The 20,899-nt window shown below is 40.3% G+C and overlaps 2 protein-coding genes across 2 annotated transcripts in view; both read right to left on the minus strand.

Annotated features, from left to right (window-relative positions):
- The window catches only part of LOC145435040 (beta-1,4-galactosyltransferase 2-like), a 389,801-nt gene extending 373,941 nt beyond the window's left edge, over positions 1-15,860 (minus strand). Inside the window, exon 1 of the mRNA XM_080312322.1 lies at positions 15,552-15,860. The gene's annotated coding sequence lies outside the window, so the exon portion shown is untranslated. The remainder of the gene's footprint in view (positions 1-15,551) is intronic.
- The window catches only part of LOC145434992 (uncharacterized), a 350,877-nt gene that overhangs the window by 196,085 nt on the left and 133,893 nt on the right, over positions 1-20,899 (minus strand). The gene's annotated exons all lie outside the window — the stretch shown is intronic.

Genomic DNA, 20,899 nt, shown 5'->3' on the forward strand with positions numbered 1-20,899 from the left:
CCGTCCACAGTCGAGCAATAGGTTAAATCATTGCTGCACACTTCAAATTTAGCTCTTCTCGAAGACCGTATCACCGACGACTGTTTAGGTTCATACTAAACGGAATTTACAAATAACCAAAAGGGCAATTGGGAAATGTTCATGTAGTTCTTGTGGTACTGCATTCACAAACATGCAAATGATGCTTTGCATTGCTGTAAGAAAGATGCATTGATTTGATCAGGAATTTAATAATCTCTAATTTTGTTGTGACATTGTATATTGGAACCCTGCACTTTTAGCAAGAACAGTGTGTATTTCGACCCGTGTACCACTTCTGATATAGGGGTGTGCTTGTAGGAACGTAGGAAGGATGGGATACAAGCAAGTAGGGTTTATGAACGCGATATAATTCTGAATTAGGCTCTGTCTTCGTGCACCATCCTTTGCGACTCTGTGGGTGTAATAGATACGCTATTGTTAAGAGTGCCGCTACTGATCCATGCTATTTCAAGGGCCTAGACTTCACTACAACAGACGGACATCACCTGAAATTAACGATCAGAGGTGATGTCATCAATATAAGTGGCGATGGTATTTTGGGACATTTCACCTGTAAGGTGAGCAAGCAGAATATTTTCATAGAAGCTTTTCCGATCGGACGTACGAAAATCTCGTATATCCGCCCTAAATAGTAGACATGTTTCTGCATGTTGCTTTATATGATTTAAAATAGTCTTTGCGCAAGACTCGGACCAAGTCATATGACTCAAAACGGGGTCTACCAAGATAGCCATTTCATTGTAATTTCAAAGAATAGTAGAGTTCTTGCACTATTATTTTTCGTCTATCAGTACTGGTACTTGATAAAGCTACCAGAAACTGTCTAAAGCAGGAGTGGGCAAACTACGGCCCGCGGGCCGCATGCGACCCGCGAGAGTCTAAACAAACTAATTAAAAATATTGATAAAATGCGTACTAAAAATCGGAATAATGCAGGGATTGGTTAAACTTTTTCTTAGTATATTTCACCATAATATAATAAGACAGTGGTTGTTAAACAGAAGGGCGCACCCTCCTTGGAGGTCGTGAAAGCATCTGAAGGGGGTGCGAAGCTGAGCTCAACTGAATTTTTTTTAGCGCTCCGCGCGATTTACATACAATTCTAAGGTATATACCTCCTATAATACTTTTATATTCAATTTCTGGCACGACAGCGCGATCTCAAGGCCCACACAGCTTGAAAGGTTTCAACTGCTAAACATCACAGAAGTCCTAAACGAGACAAAACGAAACAATTAGGGTATTTATATTTTATCTACAAATAGTGGAAGCGTGATTGAAGCTGACATGGTTATGATGCTATCAGCATTGTGTGTCCTGGAACTGTACCAAAAGTGGAATTGGTAAATCTATGAACAGATCGCTGCTCACAGATTTAAATTTCAATCCTGTTCTAAGAATAGGGACAAACGACTTTCATCTCTTTAGTTTTGACAAATGGGTTTTTGAGGCCACTGTTTTTCGCGCTTGTACGATATCATCAGAGTAATGCTTGGTTTGTTTTAAATAAGCATAGCGTGCAAACATGTCATCACTATATAATCTAATACCAATATTGCATTTTTGTGTATAATCCCAATTTTATAAAGTGCGGCCCGCGAATGGATTCAGATGTTGAATGCGGCCCGCGAGCTCGAAGGTTTGCCCACCCCTGGTCTAAAGTGAAGAAAATTAGTATATTATGAACGCGAAGTATTCGATATCACTCAGCAGAGTGGTGAAAGGCGGTTTCACACAGAGGTGGTCAAAGTAGTCAAGAAAGCTACTCAAGTAGAAGTAGAAGTAGCGACGAAAAAATGTTCTCAAGTAAGAGTAGAAGTACTTCTTCCATAAGCAACCTAAAACTACTTGAAGTAGAAGTAGAATTTACTGACTTTAAAAGTACTCAAGTAAGTAAGTAGTTGTGAAAACGATCCTAATTCGTTCACATGGATTGTAAAAAGGTGCAAATTGAGCTATGCGAAAGGTGACGAGCTTGATTCATATTGATGTATACCAGCAGGTATCCAATTTTCGATAGCATAAGCATTCGTTCACATCATAGGATGAAAATGATAGTATTATTATGGAAATGCGATACTTAATGTCTGTTTTCTCGAACAGCACTTTTTAGAAAATAGCATGGTATGACGCCATCCCCCATATTATATGATCCGTAGTTTAGTCCAAGAGCAATACGGAGAAGTTGTATAGGATACGGAGTTAACACTTTGCGCGATTAGTAAAACGTTAATAAAAATATGGGGGACCGTAAAAATGCCATATTGTGTAGCTTTATTTCCATAAATTAAAGGCATTACTATACACTTGCTTTCATACTTCAACATGTATTTTATCTAGACAAAAGAACTGATATTAATTATAACTCAAAGTATATGATACTGGGAATTGAAAATAAAACATAAATACTACTTCTAAAAGCAGAACACATTTGTCATGCCTTCAGTCCAGAAAATTTCAAAGGCAGTATGCTAAAACAGCACTAAAACTAACAAAAAAGTCAGAGTTCACTTTTCTTGGTTAGGACGTGCCATGGACATGCTAGATTACGATATGACAAGTAAATAATAGATTGCGAAACATCAGTTTCAAACGATATGATGAGCCATGTATACTGTGATGAATTATTTCATATGGGCGATGGGCGACAATGTGATGTGAACGCAAGGATATCTAGTTCTAGATATCCCTGTGTGAACGGAATCATGCCAACCTGCTACCTAAATTATATTCATCGATACTTTCGTGAAACCATACTGGTAACTCCATATCCACTGCGCGCGAAGAGCGACGGAAATTCTGGTCTTTACTTAACTTTTATGAAAATTATATGTTGATGCTCCGTGAAAACAGCCCCGAAATTCCTCAGGCTATCTTCCTGAATGAAAGATTGAACTACTTCTACTTGACAAACTTAAAATAGCGAAAAGTAAGTAGGTAGATCACAAAATCTTACGAAGTAGAAGTAGAAGTAGCGAAAATCAGATCTACTTGAGTAAGTACCAGAAGTAGAGGATAACTACTTGAGTACTTCGAAAAAGTAGAAGTACTTCGTTACTGACCACCTCTGGATTCACATGACATTAACTCGGAACGGTCAACACAACGACTTGGTTTCGGACACGAGTCAGAATACTACGACTTGGACTCGACACTCTACTCCGTGATTTGGACTCGGACTTGACTAAGCGGTGAATTGAAGTTTTTGAGGCTTAGTCATATTTGTTAAATGTATGAATGCCAGCATTCCTAACAATTGTGGAGGGGCTTTGCAGTCATATTCAGTAGAAGTGTATGCGATACTCTCGTTTCTGTAGTTGATTGACACGAGCAGTTTGACTCACGGTGATGTTGTTGTCAGTCATCAATTAGGTGGACTGCGATAGATCATAGTCAATTACCAAACAAATTGACATTTCATCGTCAGTCAAATCTCAGAATTACAAGACATATTGACGATTAGGAAGTGGTCAATCAAACCCGCACTTAGATACCGTTCCCGGAAATGATCATCGGAAATGACCTTGCCTTGTCTGGCCAACGACGCGACATGGACAGGGAATCTCTCAATTCGATATCTGAAAACCATTACAAAATCTTTTATTCAAATCTGAAGCTAGACCTACCACCAATCCCACCGTGATCCCAATTCGGAAACTTTCAAAAACCAAAGAAATAAGTTTTCATGCTACAAGTGGCATGGTGCAAAAATCTTTTGTTGTGGTAAGCTCGACCAAGTGATTGTATGGCAAATGATAATAATAATAATAATTGGTTTATACACCTTACGGATAGATAAACTAATCCAAAGTTAACGATATACGTGCATCAGAGATGGCTTGTAAAGTACGACCTAATAATAATAAACTATCCGGCTTTCAGATCATATACGCTAGCTTACATCCGAAAATGGACAATCCTTTCTACCTAATTTAGTAACTGCAACGCAAATCGATTTAAAATGATATGATCTCACTTTTACAGGAAAGAATACTCGTATTCGAATGGTTTCAAGATTTTCACCGAATGCACATCGCTAAGTTTTTCAATAGACTATTCAAGCCAGAAACCATCAAAATCAATGTTAGGTGTGATGATTTGCACACGATAGCAAAGACAATGCGCCAGGTGATTTCTGGACTCTACGTGTAAATTTATTTGTTCGTGATCGCAGTTTAATTAATCACGTATACATAGCATATGTAACTGGATATAAACTTGCAACTAGTCTCGAAAGCATGAAGTCGCCGGTTAGCTGCATGTCACCAAGATTTAATTCTGGACTTTCGTAAGACTTTTATTGCAATGCGGGTTTGAATGAGCTCTGGCCATTGCAAGAGTTGCACATGGTTAGAAGTAAATTTAGGTTTTGTATTTGAACTTGGATTTGAACATTAAATTCAGAAGGATTTTGATTTGACGGACCATCCCTGCTAAATGATAATTGATAGCTTTGGCATTGCCAATCTGCTTCGGAATGGGCAGAATAAGTGACCCACGACCTGAATTCTACAAATTGCAATATACAGATTCATTGGGCACAAGACACCAATGTGTTGAGCTTACCGTAATATTGTTTTGAACAATCTCCGATACTTCCAAAACTTGAAGCACGTGTTACCCATTTGCTGCGACAAAAGCAATTGTTCATTGTGCTAGATAACGAATCCGAAAATGACAAATTAGGCAGTGGTTCGCAAACTGGGGGCATGAACGTATATCTGAAGGGGGCGCGAAGCCGCCTGAGAGAAATGATGTTTCTCGAACTCGGAATGAGTTTAATTTGTGCTGAAACTTCAAAGTTCTAACTTCGGGAATAATCCTAACTATATCACGGTTTAAATGCCATAGTTGCGTCGTACCATACACACATCCAGGACCACAACTGCCGCACCTCAAACCTCCTAATTGGTGGGACCGAGCTCGGAGGGAGCCCATAGTTATTTCATGTATTACAATAGATTATAAAGTATTTATTTAAAAAGGTATGCAACTTTTTCAACATTTAATATTGCCAATTATCATGAGTATGTGCTACCCTTATTGGATAAATTTATAGAAACGGGCATTTTGGCGTTGGCCATTACCGCACCACGACACACCAAGCCGTATAAAGTTCAAAGTGACTCAGTCAAATGCACCATATAACATGCGACTCCGAGAAGTATGCCTAATCGATTGCCAGCGAGAAAACCTTGGCCGAAAAATAATGCCCGCATACTTGCCAAAACATCGATATATATACATCAAATATGGCTGGCAGTGAATGTTCATGTCCTAACAATCGGAACCCCAAAAGACAAATGACATCCCCCAGGAAAAAAATATTTTTCAGTGAAGAAATTCCCATTTAATATCGAGTGCGTCTTTAATGTTAGTACGTTTGGGCGATTTTAATATCTTTAATATCCTTTGACATAGTTATCAGGTCACGAAATAACATCATGTAACTAACTCATTATACCAACGGGTCCGCAGTAAGCTGTTAAATTAGGGGGGACCGGAGACAATTGTAACACTTTTATATTTTCTAACATCTCATGTTTTTCTCATGTAAACTTCATTTCCAAAGTTTTATATAAAGAAGCTAGTTCATATGAAAACTAAAATGGTACTCAATCAACAATCAATCACGGAAATTTTGTGTCGCGGAAATGGGAGACATTCACATCTATGGTCAACCATTAGAGGCGCGCAATTCCAGTCCTTCATTCTTAACTGAGGTATATATCGACTGCTTTAAATGGACGGTGTCTCGATGTTGTATTGCGTCCTTGCGACGGAGAATGGATGGATGCTGACCAAATTGATGGTCATGTGTGTTGAACACCTCGAAGAGAATTATTTTGTGCATGGGAAACGCAGTGAGGCCGCAACACGGGTAGCTTCGTGAGATAAGTTGATAGAAGCAGACTAGTTAAAATGAATGAATCTTCGCATGGATCCGACAAGATCTCAAGATCGAGGCCCAAGGGGTTTCAAGTCCGAAAATCAGAATGCCATATAAATCGACAGCCATTTGAAAGTGAAGCTGACATATAACTCGACCGACAACGCTCTGCTCGAAAGAAACAGTTTGCGAAGTACCGGTACTGAGTTTGCCAAGCTGTTTTTTTATCAGTCTCGAGCCTTGATGAGCTGTGGATCCTGAACTGGATATTTGAGAGTAGCTGCGAAATGGAGATACTTAAAGGCTGAGGGTCATACCATCTTCTGTGACAATATATGTCCCGGTAGTGATTAATCTTATACTCCATTTTGGTGGGGTGTTTGCAGTCCAAGGCTGGAGCCTGGAGGGAGTATGCCTATCGGTATTGATTTTTCAAAGGCTATATAGCTGCTGAAATCCGATTGGAAAATTTTCGAGGACGATATTATGATGGTAGCTGAAATGTATCTGCCAAAATGTGTGCTATTTCACAACGGTAACTACTGAATATTATGGTGATGACGATACAATCTTTCAGTGTGAGCCGTAGTTGAATATTTTGTTGCTGCCTTCATTTCCAAGGATCTGTACAAAGTAATATAAACTGCATTAAGTCTAGCTTATCCATCATGGCTGATTAAACTGAAGATCGATATGATGAATAATCCGGTTTGTTGCATAGGCCTAGGTTTCGGTTGATTATACCTGTATTGCAAGTGGTTCATTTTGTATTCGATTGCTTTGCTGCTCCAGATTCGGCTAATTGTCTCGCATCCAACTGCGCCGTACAATAATACGTGTGTTGAAATTTGTGATAGGTAAATCCCGAATCGCTTGTAATGATCATTGCAAAAATTGTACAGATGTTGCGTTAAAAGTAACTGATCTTGTTCATAAAAATATGCAGAAATGAGTAAATTCCTCTGCTATAGGACACTCTGTTTTCCGCAAAGAATTAAGAAATGATTGTGAAATAAGGTCTTGGGAAATTTGTTTCCTAAATCTCAAATTTGAGAGTTTTGCAAACTTTTTTCCCAAGTTCTGAAAATTTGGTTTCTAATATTTTTCATGCACCATACTATTTGAAATTCGATATGTATCCTTGCAAAGTTCTACATAACATATGTTGTTGATATCATTTTTCCGTTATATGCATTATAAGTTATCGAATTCAATGTGCATCCCGTCATGCAGTAGCCTATAGATATTTTTTCCTGATATATGACTGCAATAAACTATTTTTTATAAACATTCTGCCTCTGTGTGTTTGTAGACAGCCAGAGTCAGGGAGCATTACGACAACGTGGCATTTTCCGACCAGTTAAGTGGAAAATAGAATTTTGGCCTCTTTATTTTCATGTAAAAAGGCTGGGTGTAAGGACTGCAGACTGCGGTGCATTCATCTTAAACCAAATTACTAATGATAGGATTGCGTCTATACAAATATCAAAGACTACTCCAAGGGCCGAGGCCAATTCTGTCACTCAGTCGTTTTGATACATGCCTGTTGCTTATCTTTTCATCGTATCGCAGTCTTTTGGTGTATTGATTCAATAGGATTGTGAACAAACCGCGCTGATTGTGATATTGCCGAGACTCGCACTGCGGTCTCTCGAGCATTAATCAGCTACGTCAGATAAGAGACGAATTTGAAACTATTCCGGTACTTCACTTTACTTAAATTCGATAAAGTTGATCTTATTTGAAAGCTACTGCCACACTGATTCCGAAAATATACATTAAAATCCAACCAGGGCAATGGAACGCCCTGGAAATACACTTCAAAATCTGAAAATCGGCATTATTCCAAACAATCGCAGCGACGCAGCACAATGACCATAACAATGGCCCTTGCGTGGTTGCGATTGTTCAGGACAGTGCCGATTTTCAAACTTTGAGGTGTATTTCGAGGGGGTTCCATTGTCCTGATTCGATTTTAATGTATATTTTCGGAATCAGTGCGACATTAGCTTTCAAATAAGACCAACTTTATTGAATTTAAGCACGCGGATCGTCAGCTATAGGATTAGCGATTATGTTGCGTTCAGATTGCTGAGCAGTAATTTCCTCCGGGCAAGCAAGCGTGACGACATGTGTTGCGTATCTATCCGTAGGTTAGTTATCTATAGTCATACTATAGATTACTAACCTACGGATAGATACGCAGGTCCCGTCGTTACGCTCCGGCAAGCAGTTACACTTGTTGCTGAGCAATCTAAAAGCTGCATAATTGGTGGTGTTATAGTTCGCGACCCGAGGGCTAAAATTTAATGAAACTGGTCTTAATCGAGAGCTACTGCCGCACTGATTCCAAAAATACAAATTAAAATCTTTACGGGGATATGGAACCACCTCAAAACAGCCTACAAAATCCGAAAATCGGCATTGTTCCAACAATGGCACCACCGCAACACGATAAACGTAACAATTGCAATTTCACCAATCGATTGTTCAGAACAATGCCGATTTTCATATTTCAAGGGATATATTGACGTGGTTCCCTTTCCCCGACAAGATTTTAATTTGTATTCTCAGAATCAGTGCGACAGTAGCTCTCAATTAAGACCAGTTTCATTAAATTTCACCTCTCGGGTCACAAGCTATAACACCACCAAATATGCTGCTTTTAGATTGCTCAGCAACAAGTGTAACTGCTTGCCGGAGCGTAACGACTGGACCTGCGTATCTATCCGTAGGTTAGTAATCTATAGTCATACGCTAATAATGTTCTTGCTTCAGTCAGACTTGAATATTCGTATCATGATATATTACTGTATGTCTTGATAGTAATGAGTGCATTGGCGGTATTAATAAGACGTCACATCAGTGTTTTAACGCGGTAGAGGCCTACATCGATCGCATGTTTTGATTTGAAGTGCGTTCTCGTGCCAGTCGTGTGTGTACTGTGTATGAGTATGTCTACTAGAAATCAATATGTACCATGTACGTACACGGATATATTGTGACGTCACATATGGTCATACAAAATTACGATTCGCCTTCTATAGTACTTGCGGTTACAAGCGTCCATTTGTGTCGCTACAAGTGTTTTGACTAGCTCAGAGGTCTCAAACACGCGGCCCGCCAGATTATTCTGTGCGGCCCGCAAAGACATTTTAGAATTTCAAGTATTTGACAATATATAAATACAGATATATATCTTTTCATGTTTAAAAGTTAAAATTCCTTTTCAAATTGCTCCGAGAGCCTGAAACTATTCATCAAACTTCACCATCACATCAATTGCAAACGCTACCATGCTGTAAAAGATTCACTATTTTGCCACATTTCCAATTCATGATGATAAATCCGGACCCTTAGATGATTCATGACTGAAATTTGTAAGTTATTGTGACTTGGACGCGAACTTTCGTAGAATTACTCGGACTCCGGCAGACTCGATGACAAAATGAGAATGACTCAAGTTGACTCGGAACGCCGTAACTTGGTCACAAATATATGGACGCAACAAACTATTCAAGTGTCATGGGGAATAGTAATAGATCAGAAGGTAATAGCTTGGTATTCCGCTATCTAAGCAAATCTTTATGGCAACAATTGGCAATTTGGTAGTTACATTTATGGGTCCCTATATCCATGTTATTAAGGTGACTTAAAGGTACTGACTACTGAATACCGCAGTGGTACGCTCCAACGATGTGACGATGTTCGGCGTTCCGACATTTTTATTACTATGACACATTCAATAATATTTTTATATTGTTGTTTATATGCCCCAATATTCCACGGTATTTGACCAAGGACAATCATGAGATTAATAGCCCACTTATCGGGAGTGTACCCCAATCCTGGATTGGGCTACACTGCTCAACCATAAATGCTGTGATATCAGATCAATATCGAACATCAATCTGTTAAATTCAAAATATTCATAGTAGCTTCAAAATTATTACGCGATAGCTTTTATGAAGACATCATGAATTTTTCCATCCGCATGGTATCTATATCTTATAATTATTATCTATCAAGTACAACGGCAATCCTATTCAAATAGTTATAATTGTGATTATCTTTTTCGTGCCAGGTCCAAATTACTCAAAAGTAAATCACATTTTTGCTATGTGTGTTTAATGTCAGTCTGTTAGGTCGGTGGCTTTTGAATAGGACAATTTTATCCAGTCGAATATGGCCTACTTGGAAAGACATAGAACAGTGGTCGGGAAGCTATGGCTCGCGAGCCATATATGGCTCTTTTGGGTGGAAGATATGGCTCTTTGACATATTTTCAATTTTGTACTTGATTTTATCGATATTGCAGCAATTTTTTGCTAAATTTTCCTAACAGCTAGAATAATTATACTCGTGGCAGCATAAATAAAAATAAGTATTTGAGAGGTCAAGACAGTAGCGTGTCCAGGGTTAAGGGTTTGGACTCCTTTACAAAATCCTGAAATTTAAGTTGCTGTAGGGCCAGCGACTAATATCACTCGCGAATTCGATGTACCCGGCATCGCGCGCTGCGTAATCTTGGATGGCACCACACGTTGTTTGATCAGAGAGAACAACATGACATGTGGACGCCTATATGACGATTTAGTTTTCAAATACATATTGTCTTCCTGATCTACGCCGAGAAATGAAGTGCCTTGGAATTGACATTCCAATTACAAATCCAAATTACAAACAACGCTTTGCCACCAACGTTCGTCATTGATTAGTAGCTTTCTAGTACTGCCGTTAAAATGTAGGCGTGTAGTGCAACGTTTATGTTACCGCCGAATTGAGAAGTCGATCAATATTTAGATTTGTGGAATCAGTGCTACAGTTATATTAGATTAATATCAATTATTATAAATTCTCAGCTATTTACGATGAATTGCGCTACCACAGGATGATTAGTAGCCTATACCAGTTTTACACAGAAATATGGCGCACGCGATTAATCCCATGTAGGGAGTTGGAATTTGTACTACCATGACGTCACGAATTTTCAATTGTGACGTGACAAATGATTGACATGTATGGCTCTTTTGGAGTTTAAATGGAAAATATAGGACAAACATGGCTCTTCAGACGAAAAAGGTTCCCGACCATGCACTGACATAGAATATCCCTATTGATGCTGCGGCCCGCGGCGTCGTCAAAAACTGGAAAATTGGCCCGCGAGCACATTTGAGTTTGAGACCTCTGGACTAGGTGCTTGCCTGGGTGGCCAAAGTTGAGTGAATGCTCGCTAATTCTGGTTGTCACTGTTTATACTGACCGCTTTCAATGATGACATCCCTTCACCAAGCTAAATTAACCAAGAAGTGCGAGCCGTTTAACATGTAATGGTTGTCGGAGCATGTGAAAACGGAAGACATAAGTAGGTACGCCCGAAGACCTTTAATTACTATTTAGGGGTCCTATACCTTTTCCAACACACCTGACTCGATGAGCTCAACCGGTAAATCTAATTACGTAAGCAGAGAGAGCATAAAATTGATAGCAATATACCTACTCAATCATGAATTACAGAGATTTTTCGCGCGTTCAGGCGACACACCCACTAAACAGACTTCCAATGTAGATGAAAAGCAGCCGCAAAAAGCGCATAGCCCGAGGGGGGTCTGGGGGGCGAAGCCACAGATGTAATCGCAAGTATATCCGACCAAGTACGGTACTGCTCAGATTTAGATCTTGTTCTTCGGCATGTGTACAATCGTTCGCCGTTTTGCCTCTGCCATGCTGCAATAGGGTTGCTCCAAAGCATAAACTACTGCTATCGACTCTAAAGCATTCAAAGAACACGTGTTACAGTACTACTAATGACTCGTCAACCCACAACGGACTTGTACAGAACCACACCCGCTGCTAACAGACTCGACCTCAGCAAAGCAGACTTTCAATTTAGCAAAGCGAAGCACCCGATTCCGAGTCAGCTGTTTCAGTAATTATTGAAGCTTAGCCGATTACCCAATCAAGAACCGTGCTTTCGTGATTGCCCGCCTTTTCGCAACTCTGCTGTCAGTGGCCCGCCCACTCTTCACCAACGACTTTCAAACGCATTTAGACAAATAGTACTGACTTTCCTGCGAGCTTCTTTCAGGCCCATTATTGTTTTTTACCAATAATCTACAGAATAAGCCATGGATACGCAGTATTCCAACCATTTTCCAAATTTTGAACAACCCTAGTGTACATATACCTCAGTGATGAATGAAGGACTGGAATCGCGCGCCTTTAGTGGTTTGACCATAGATGTGAATGTCTCCCATTGCCGCTAAAATGATCCAATGGCCCCGTGCCCAGAAGCAATTTTACCGCCTTCGCGGGGCAATTATACCAGTGTTTTTTATTACAAAAAAACGAACTGAACATCGCAAACAGGAGCACAAAATGTATTATTGCATTAAAATAACTAAATAGAAGTTTGAACGCTTCCTGGCTACGCCCATCGCATTTTTCGCATTAAAATACAGTATCACCCTTCATGCCTTCTTCATGAGCTCAAAGTGTACTGGAAACACATTCATTTCATCATCTCCCTAGTCATATTTGGCCTCTTTTACCAAGGTGTTGTTGGTCAGCGTGCATAATGGATTGGGCATTCGGTCACCTGCGAAGGTGCGAATCTGACTTGGCTAAATATCTGGATTGAATGGGCCGATGATAATGTAGTAAAACGAGGACGCAACATTGCGTTGCGTCAAAGCTCGTAGTATTCTTCTGTTCTGTACGAAATTAAATTAAATTGTTCACACCAAATGACAAAATGTAAGTGGGCCATGCTCAAAGTCAAGGGATGAGGATTCAATCATGGGCAAGTTCTTCAGTGACAATTGAAGATCGACAAACCGAAAGCCGAGCAACATGAGAAAAGGTGTAGAATAATGGAAATAACCGAACCTTAAGATTGACATCACCACTTCGGTGTGGCCGTTCCGACAGATGATCAAGCTACAATTGGTATGGCAAAGTAGTATGTGTTATGGCAGGGGTTCTCAACCCGCGGCCCGCAAACGCTTCTTCTACGACTCGCGAGATCTTTCAATATGATCGCAATCACTACCGGCACAGTATTGATACATAATAATTTAGCTACCTAAGCTCTCTTATCGCACCGTCTCTATTTGGTTTGATTTATTCTCCTTCTTCAATGTGTTCTGGTTTCTTGATATATGGTCGAGTTTAGATTCCTATTGTTTTGAATAGGTTTTCGGACAGTTCCGTCTGGAGTTATACATATCACCTGATCTTAGAAAAAAGTGTTGCTAGCTAGGTCTCATGCCCAGCAATCCATATTTTGAGGCATTTGTTGAGATTGCCGACGACGTTAAAGACGCATGGTTCAAAATTGCTTGGTATATCGCTAAACCCATGAAATCTGCTAGAAAAGGTGTGTTTTCAACAAAACGTTACTATACTGTGCGAATCTCCGCTGTTTCCGACATTTAGTACCAAGGACAACTTCATCTAACAAATTTCGAAGCTGCAGTTGTCCGATTCAACCGTGACAAGAAGAGTAACAGCAATGTTAGTTAATCTTTTGTCGCATGTTTTGAAACACGTTGCCGCGTAAACTACTTTAACCTAGCATTGGACAAAATCCACGGACATTGCAACGCTAATGTATTGGAGTATTCTATCGGAGTGGATATATTCGTAGACGTAATTCTGGCCGGGCAAACGTGGAGGGAGGGGACTAGTAAACAACATCAGGACAAAGCTGACTTCTGTAACTATTGGTGCAGGGCATCAGCTATGGAAGGAAATGATAAGGGTTGATTGGTTTGCTCAGAAATTACCCCGGCCATGAGACTTCTTATCATATAACTGAGAGCTCAAAGTGACAATGGCCTCAGTAACGAAAAAGTTACCGTAATTGTATACTTGCTCGCTCACGCATTGAAACAGAGAGTTCAGTTGTCTGGTACAAGGGTTTGAAGGTGCACACTGCACATACCGACTTGGGAACGAATGCAATGCACGCTTCATGAAGGGATTTACTTGTTCCGTTGGAAGATGACATAATCTCACTAGAAACAGCAACTGAAAGCTTACGAACGCTGTCCATTAATGCTGTAGAATGCATACAAATGTACTAAATGCCCATATACGACTGGTAAATAGGCTATATTAGACTAAATAAATTAGTCCACAAATATACGGTAATAATGTTCTGCGGCCCGCAGCGGTTTTTGCTGTTAAGATGCGGCCCGTTATGCAAGGAAAGCTGAGAACCCCTGTGTTATGGTATTGAGCTTCTGACTGTTGCAAAATTCATCTGTAGTAGCTAACATATGGACATAGATATTCAGCATTGAAAAGATATTGTAAAGGGGCACAACAATTGCCCCTTACACGCCCCACCATGATTAGTGTCTCAGTATGGAACCTTCCCGGCGATGCAAGTCCTAGTTTTCCTATCATCACGGTAGACTATGGTATCATCGATCCAGCTACATATATTGCGTTGCAACCACTTGAGGTATATTCTTCTTAACAAATTATTCCAGGTCATAACACTCAATGGTCCAAAATTTCGTTCTTTTTTAAATTTTCCGGGGTTTCGCGTCGTAACTCAGCGTAACTTCAGGTATGTTGGGAGACATAACTATAGTACTAGGGATGGTGTGGGCGTGAACGTGAGGTTCACGTTCGCGTTCTGTGTGTGAACCTCAGATATTTTGAGGTTCACGTTCACAAACGAACCTTGGAAGGTTCTGCACTGTGAGCCTTTTTCATATATCACAATTTCCACTTCATTATAACGTCTTTGATTGAAATTTATTGCAATTCAACTGCGGGCCACTCTATGCATGGCGCTGGCAGCATAAATAAAATCAACACTAAACTAGGGTTGCCATATTTTTGTGGGGCAAATTCCGGACACTCTTTAGCGCCAACTAGCGGATTTCAAAATGAGGTGTAACACAGTGACAGTCAATATCACGTCACACTAGCAAAGCATTGCCCATCGACTGTATACACTATACAGGAATGACGTGGAACATATGTCATGAATTGGGCCATCTGTAATGTGAGCTCTGGTGATTGCTACTTGCTAGGGTTTGCAATAGATACCTCTACGGGTCTGATGAAATCATCTGGCGGGCCGTGTCTGACCTGTCAGGATTGTGTTTGACAGCCCTGCTATACAGTTAGGTCGGTGAGGCTATCTGTTTAAGTGTTTTAATCAGGTCCGAAACATTATCCCCCCCCCCCCTTCCGTCAAAAAAGCACTGATCTTGGACCCACCATAGGGTAGTCGATGTAACTTGTTGGGCACTTCCTATATGCATGTAGCTGTTAAATTTCATGTGTAAATTCTGTCGATAATATTGATTCTTCGATATATTAGACTACTATAAAATGCACCAGCAGATTGCACATCCGGTGATTTCCAACCTTTTATGCTCGTTACCTCATTTCCTACTTGAAAATATTCCGCGAAAATTCAGCTTGCCCAAACTTACTCACGGCCTAGGAAGCTGATTACGTCCCACATCGTCGCGATCTCCAGATAAAGGCGGACGACTCCAAGATTTGGAACCACTGTCTGTGATTGAAGCATCCATTCGGCCTTAACCAACTCTAGGAATATACCGTTAGCTTGTAATTTCGATTACAATCAGACTTATTCAGTAAATGATGGTTATTTATATTTATTTTGATTGCATTTTTGTCGAGGGTGGTGCCTGGAGCCCATACTAATATCATTATACGTTGCATTAACTCGCGCGCGGCGCGAAGAACAATTTTGAACAGCATAAATCTGCTTGAAAATAATATTGTTTATGTTGATTTACGAAAAACTTTTGAGACTGCTTCAAGCCTTCAAAATTCCGGACATTTAGGCCTATTTTAGAAATTCCTCCCGGACACAGATTTTTCAGTGAAATTCCGGACATGTCCGGGAAATTCCGGACGTATGGCAACCCTACACTAAACGAGCATACACCTTGACAATCTCAAAAACTTTACTTGCTCCGTTACAAAAGTTTGCTCGAAATATCCAGCTTTCCGTTTGTGGACTCTCTGCTGTGAGCTTGACCCGAAGTGATACAACTTCAAGAGCGAAATACACTGCATGTAGTCAGCGAACGATGCTTTGTCAATCAATCAATGGAATTGATATTGTTGACTGATGTAAAAAATCTAGATGGTGTACTGGGTCAATCTTGACTTCATATGTTTGTTGTATCATACGAACAAAAAACGTGCGATTGGAGTGCTGGCTACTGCTGTATAACTTGTTTACGGGGTAATATCGGCAGCAAGTATAGAAGCCGGCCGTTTTACACTACGCTCAATATCAACGTTGCAATACTCAGACGCTGAATACATTGTCCCGTCTGGCCTAGACCGTTATTGCGTAAGCTCATAGTCCCTTGCAAGTCCTTGTCGAAATTGTAGGCCAAACTACACAAGATGTTAATTTTATGGGATAATCATATCAGTTGAACTGGGGCACCCCAAACCGCCCAATTGTAGAGGTGCCGAGCTTGAAAAAAGCCCCAAATTATGTTGCAAATTAACATAAATTAAGGCGTATTCTTTTGAAACTTTTCCAACATTTTTCAGTTTCTTTTCGCGCTTTGCGCGATTTAGTGTCACTAGATGTCATGTTTATTAGGTGCCCTTCTCCGATAAATACGCATGATTTATACAAAATAGGCATTTCGGCGTCAGCCATTACCGCGCCACGACGTACCAACACATAATGAAGTTTAGGCTAACATGGGACTCCGAAAGGTGTGCTAAAAATTCGGCAGCGAGAAAACCGATTCAGTCATGATTGATCGAAAAAAAATTGGAGCGATTGAGCTACATAAACTCTCTGCTTGCCCTGAACAGAATGAATGTGCTGACAAGTACAGGTGAAAACATCCACCCCATTGTAGGGTCTGGGGGAAAAGTCCCTGGAAATTTGTGTTGTCGCCCTGTGAGTGCCCAAGACATACGTTTTTTGGGAGGGCTGACGAAGTGCTTTTTCGGCCGGACTGGCCGATGGCCGGTATAGTTGTTGTATGCTGTTTTCTTACGGCACGCATTGTATTCGTAGTTTCCATAGTAGCCTATGCGTCCGGTGGCAGTGGGCCATGAGCAAGGTAACAAGGTGCTTGGTTCGACTCCGAAACGCTTCTTCTCTCGATATTGTCAAAGAGAAGAATATTATTCGAGTTGGCGTGATCGGTTAAACCGACGGCATTTGGCGCGAAAGACTGTAAACGACTCTCGGCGGTAGCACGTTTATCTGAACAAAGCAATTTTACCTCGACTCAGCAGACTGACTACCATAAAATCACATGGATGCCATCATGGAAATAATTAATTACGATTAAAACCGCTAAATGTCACTTGCTAGCACCATATAATTGCAAAAAACGGTTGCATACTCTACATTTTAGCATCATTTCAATTGTAAAAGTTCACCGGTCCGCCAGGACATTTTTCGAAATTTTACCGGTCCGCGAGGTGAAAAAGGTTGAGAACCACTGATATAGACTATCACCTCACTGAAATGTAGGGATGGAATTAGCAATATGACGTCACGTGACATCATGAGGTTCACGTTCGCGTTCACACAGAACCTTACAAAAAGGTTCGCGTTCTCACGAAACTGAACCTTTCATAGGTTCATACCATCCCTAATAACTACCGCATGCACACTCAAAATATGCACCCTACTAGCGGGGAGGTCGAATGTTACATTTTTCCATGGCTACATTTGTCCCCGGTCTTCCCTACTATATACAGCCCTACATTTTCCATGACATCTGACATAGCTCTACGGGTAAATGTTATTACATGAACAGAGTGAAGATAAGAAATTGATAGCAATATAAATGCAATTCCCGAACATTTCCGCACGTCACGCGACTAGACGAAATAAGCTGAATCAATGAACAGTACAACAGATCTCGCTAAAAAGTAGCGACAAAAACATACAGCCTGATGAGGGTGTCGGGGTGAAGCCCCCCCCCCAACCCCATAAGTTGGATATATCCCCCTAAGGACTAAGACCAACATTTTAGGAGGGCTGACGAAGTTCTGTTCCGGTCCTGCGTACATCGACGATGGATTTTGACTGATACCCGACCTTATACTGATCAAAAGATGTCTCTGGATTATGAGTGACTGAGTGAATTCGCATAGCGATTAGCTGATGCTATTTTGGTCTGTCTTTTAAGCACATATGAAAAGCGTTTACTTATGGATAAATAGGATATTTCCATAAAAGGCCATGTGATATGCAAGCTATAATATGCTTTTTGAATATAAGAAACAAAGATTGAAATCGAAGTGGCTCACAACGTCCAACTCGTTTTCTACGCCTATATGACACATTTTTAGAATGGCAATCTTAAGAAGCTCATCATATCGCAACCCAAAAATACTCACCTTAATTATTCTCTTGCCGTAGAGAAAAATTGTTTTTCTCGTGAAGTAATGGCAAGTTAGAATGGCGCGCGGCCCACGGTATTTGTTTTTGATTTAGCTTATGCTCAGGTACCTTTGAGCCAAGCTAACCCACGGTCAAAGATTGTATTAGACCCCCAAATCACAAAAATACGCATATGGTACTTGCAACCATTGCACATGAATATTTTTGACAAGTTATTAAACTGGAAGGTTTTTCTTTCAGCTCATAATTAGTGGTTCTCAAACTTTTTAAGACTCGTCTCCCTTTGATGATATTGAACGTTTTTGCGCCCGCCTTATCGTGATATCAAAAAATATTAGAATGAGCAACGAGAATGTCTGCAATCCCCAAGCATAGTTTGACGTAATGCCAAGTTATAACTGGTAAAGGCTGCTACTTATACTGGACAGAGGCTTGAAACTCGATAATGGACATTGTGTTCTTGCCGTTATTTGACATGGTGTTGTGACGTGTGATTACTGGTCTGTTACTATAACGATGACGTAATGTCAGATTTCACGCTCAGGTGAAAGCATTACTGGTTAATTGTTACCAAGAGAAGAGCATCGACTGGCAGTCGATTAGCAATTTTGTCAAGAAACATCAGGTAAGATTTTATGGTTCACGGAATTTCCGATAATTCTACTTTTTCTGCTTCAGGTTGAACGTCTTGATATCATTTCGAATGGCGATGCTACCGCCACACAATATATCGATGTTGTAAATCACGGGAATGAAATCTCGACTTGGGGCGTTTGCGTCAATATCCATTGGTCGTTTTATCTTCGTAATCCGGACGACGTGCAAAGCACATTACAAGTTTGTCAGCAACATAATGTTCGTTAACTAGACTTACCCTTTAAGTCGCAGGCGTATCTTGAAATACGTTTAACCGTACAGATGTGTGTTAGATGTGTGATCGACTGGTTTTATCGTCCTTCGTCTGATGATATTAATACCCTCCTCCAATACTCAAAGAAGCTCACTCTCATATATTGGCGGAAGGATGATATTTTGGAAAAATACGACCTCGACAAGATTTACAAGACTTCAAACCGCCTCGGTATTGAGCTGGAGGTTTTATGCGGTGAGTGAATGCACCAAGACGTGTTTTAAACAAATGCAATTTCAAACTAAAAAAATCAATAGGCTAGTTTTAAAATTACTTCGGAATTGGATTAATATACTTCTGAAAAACACGCAGTATGAGCCTCCGAACTCTTTATACTAGATATGGTCGACATGGAATGCTTGGAACCCTTTACATCGTCGTCGCCGCAGCAGCAGTAATGCCGCGTATAGTTTTGTATCACTTGAAAATAAGAAATGTTTTGATGATGATGATGATGATGACCGTCGCCCGTAAAATTGCTGCATGCTGATGTAGTTCTGGTCTAAGATATTCTTTGACCTATTTAAGACAGGATTCGGGAACCTTTTCGACAAAGGAGCCATATCGGTCCTGTATTTTCAATCGTAAATTCCCGCATAGACATAAGACAGTGTCAACTGCGGCGACAAAATCGAATATGTGTGACGTCATCATGACATAAAATTGAGTTTCCGTATATGTTATTAGTCGTTTAAGTCATGTTTAATGTGTTTGTTGGCTACACTCTCGACCGGTGATTCCCATATGCGGCTCCAAGGTAACCTGCTTGAAGCTCTGAACGACCTCTAAATGCGCCACAAAATATAACAATGGGCGATTGAAGTATGATTCTATGAATAGTTGTAGCCAATTTTTGCATATGAATGCGAAAATGGGGGATATCAGTTTTGTCTAAACCCGTCGAAGGCCGCTTCTGAAAACCGGGAAAGATAATTCTTGCAGAGAAGCGTCGGACCCATGAATGAAGTCTCTTCAGACATGGATATATCTTGAGTTCTGCTGGTGATAGACCTTTATATATCGTGAAGAGTGAATTTCGACACAATTTTCCTAACATCAAAATATCGGCTCATAGTCCGGTAAAAATTGCTGCTAGTCCAATATTACTCAGCTTATATCCGAATAATTCCCCACAAACAGGTGTAATAATTCCTGAAAGGTATAAAGAGCTTTTACGTAACGGCATAACAGTATATTGTAGTAATGATATGCATTTTCAGTTTATTTCAATGTATAATCTGTATATCTGCGTCCATGAATGCTGAAGTAACCGATATATAACCTAGAAAAGTCTACGTGCATGCTTTTGAATTAGCAGGATGGTGAGATCCACAGGTAGGCTAGCTTCCAATAAATTTTTGTTATAAGTAGCCTACTCTAGTGTTTTCATGTGGCTCCGTACGTACTCTGAAGTTTGAAAGGCGGCTCTGACATCCAAAAAGGATGGGAACCACTGCTCACAAAAGCCGCTATGCGCTTGGAAAGACTAGCAGTACTCTGAAATCGCATGACCTACTAATGAAATTGAATGAAATTGTTACTGATGGGTGAGAATCTGGTGAAATTATTGATGAAACCCGAAGACGCGCCATTGGAAATCGACGTTGATGAATACCATGCGAGTCTTGAGTCGTTTGGATAATATTCGCAACCCACTGCTGCGGGT

The sequence above is a fragment of the Botryllus schlosseri genome, chromosome 1 (assembly GCF_051294905.1).
Source record: "Botryllus schlosseri isolate E-star chromosome 1, Bs_hap1, whole genome shotgun sequence".
In the NCBI taxonomy this organism is placed as follows: domain Eukaryota; kingdom Metazoa; phylum Chordata; class Ascidiacea; order Stolidobranchia; family Styelidae; genus Botryllus; species Botryllus schlosseri.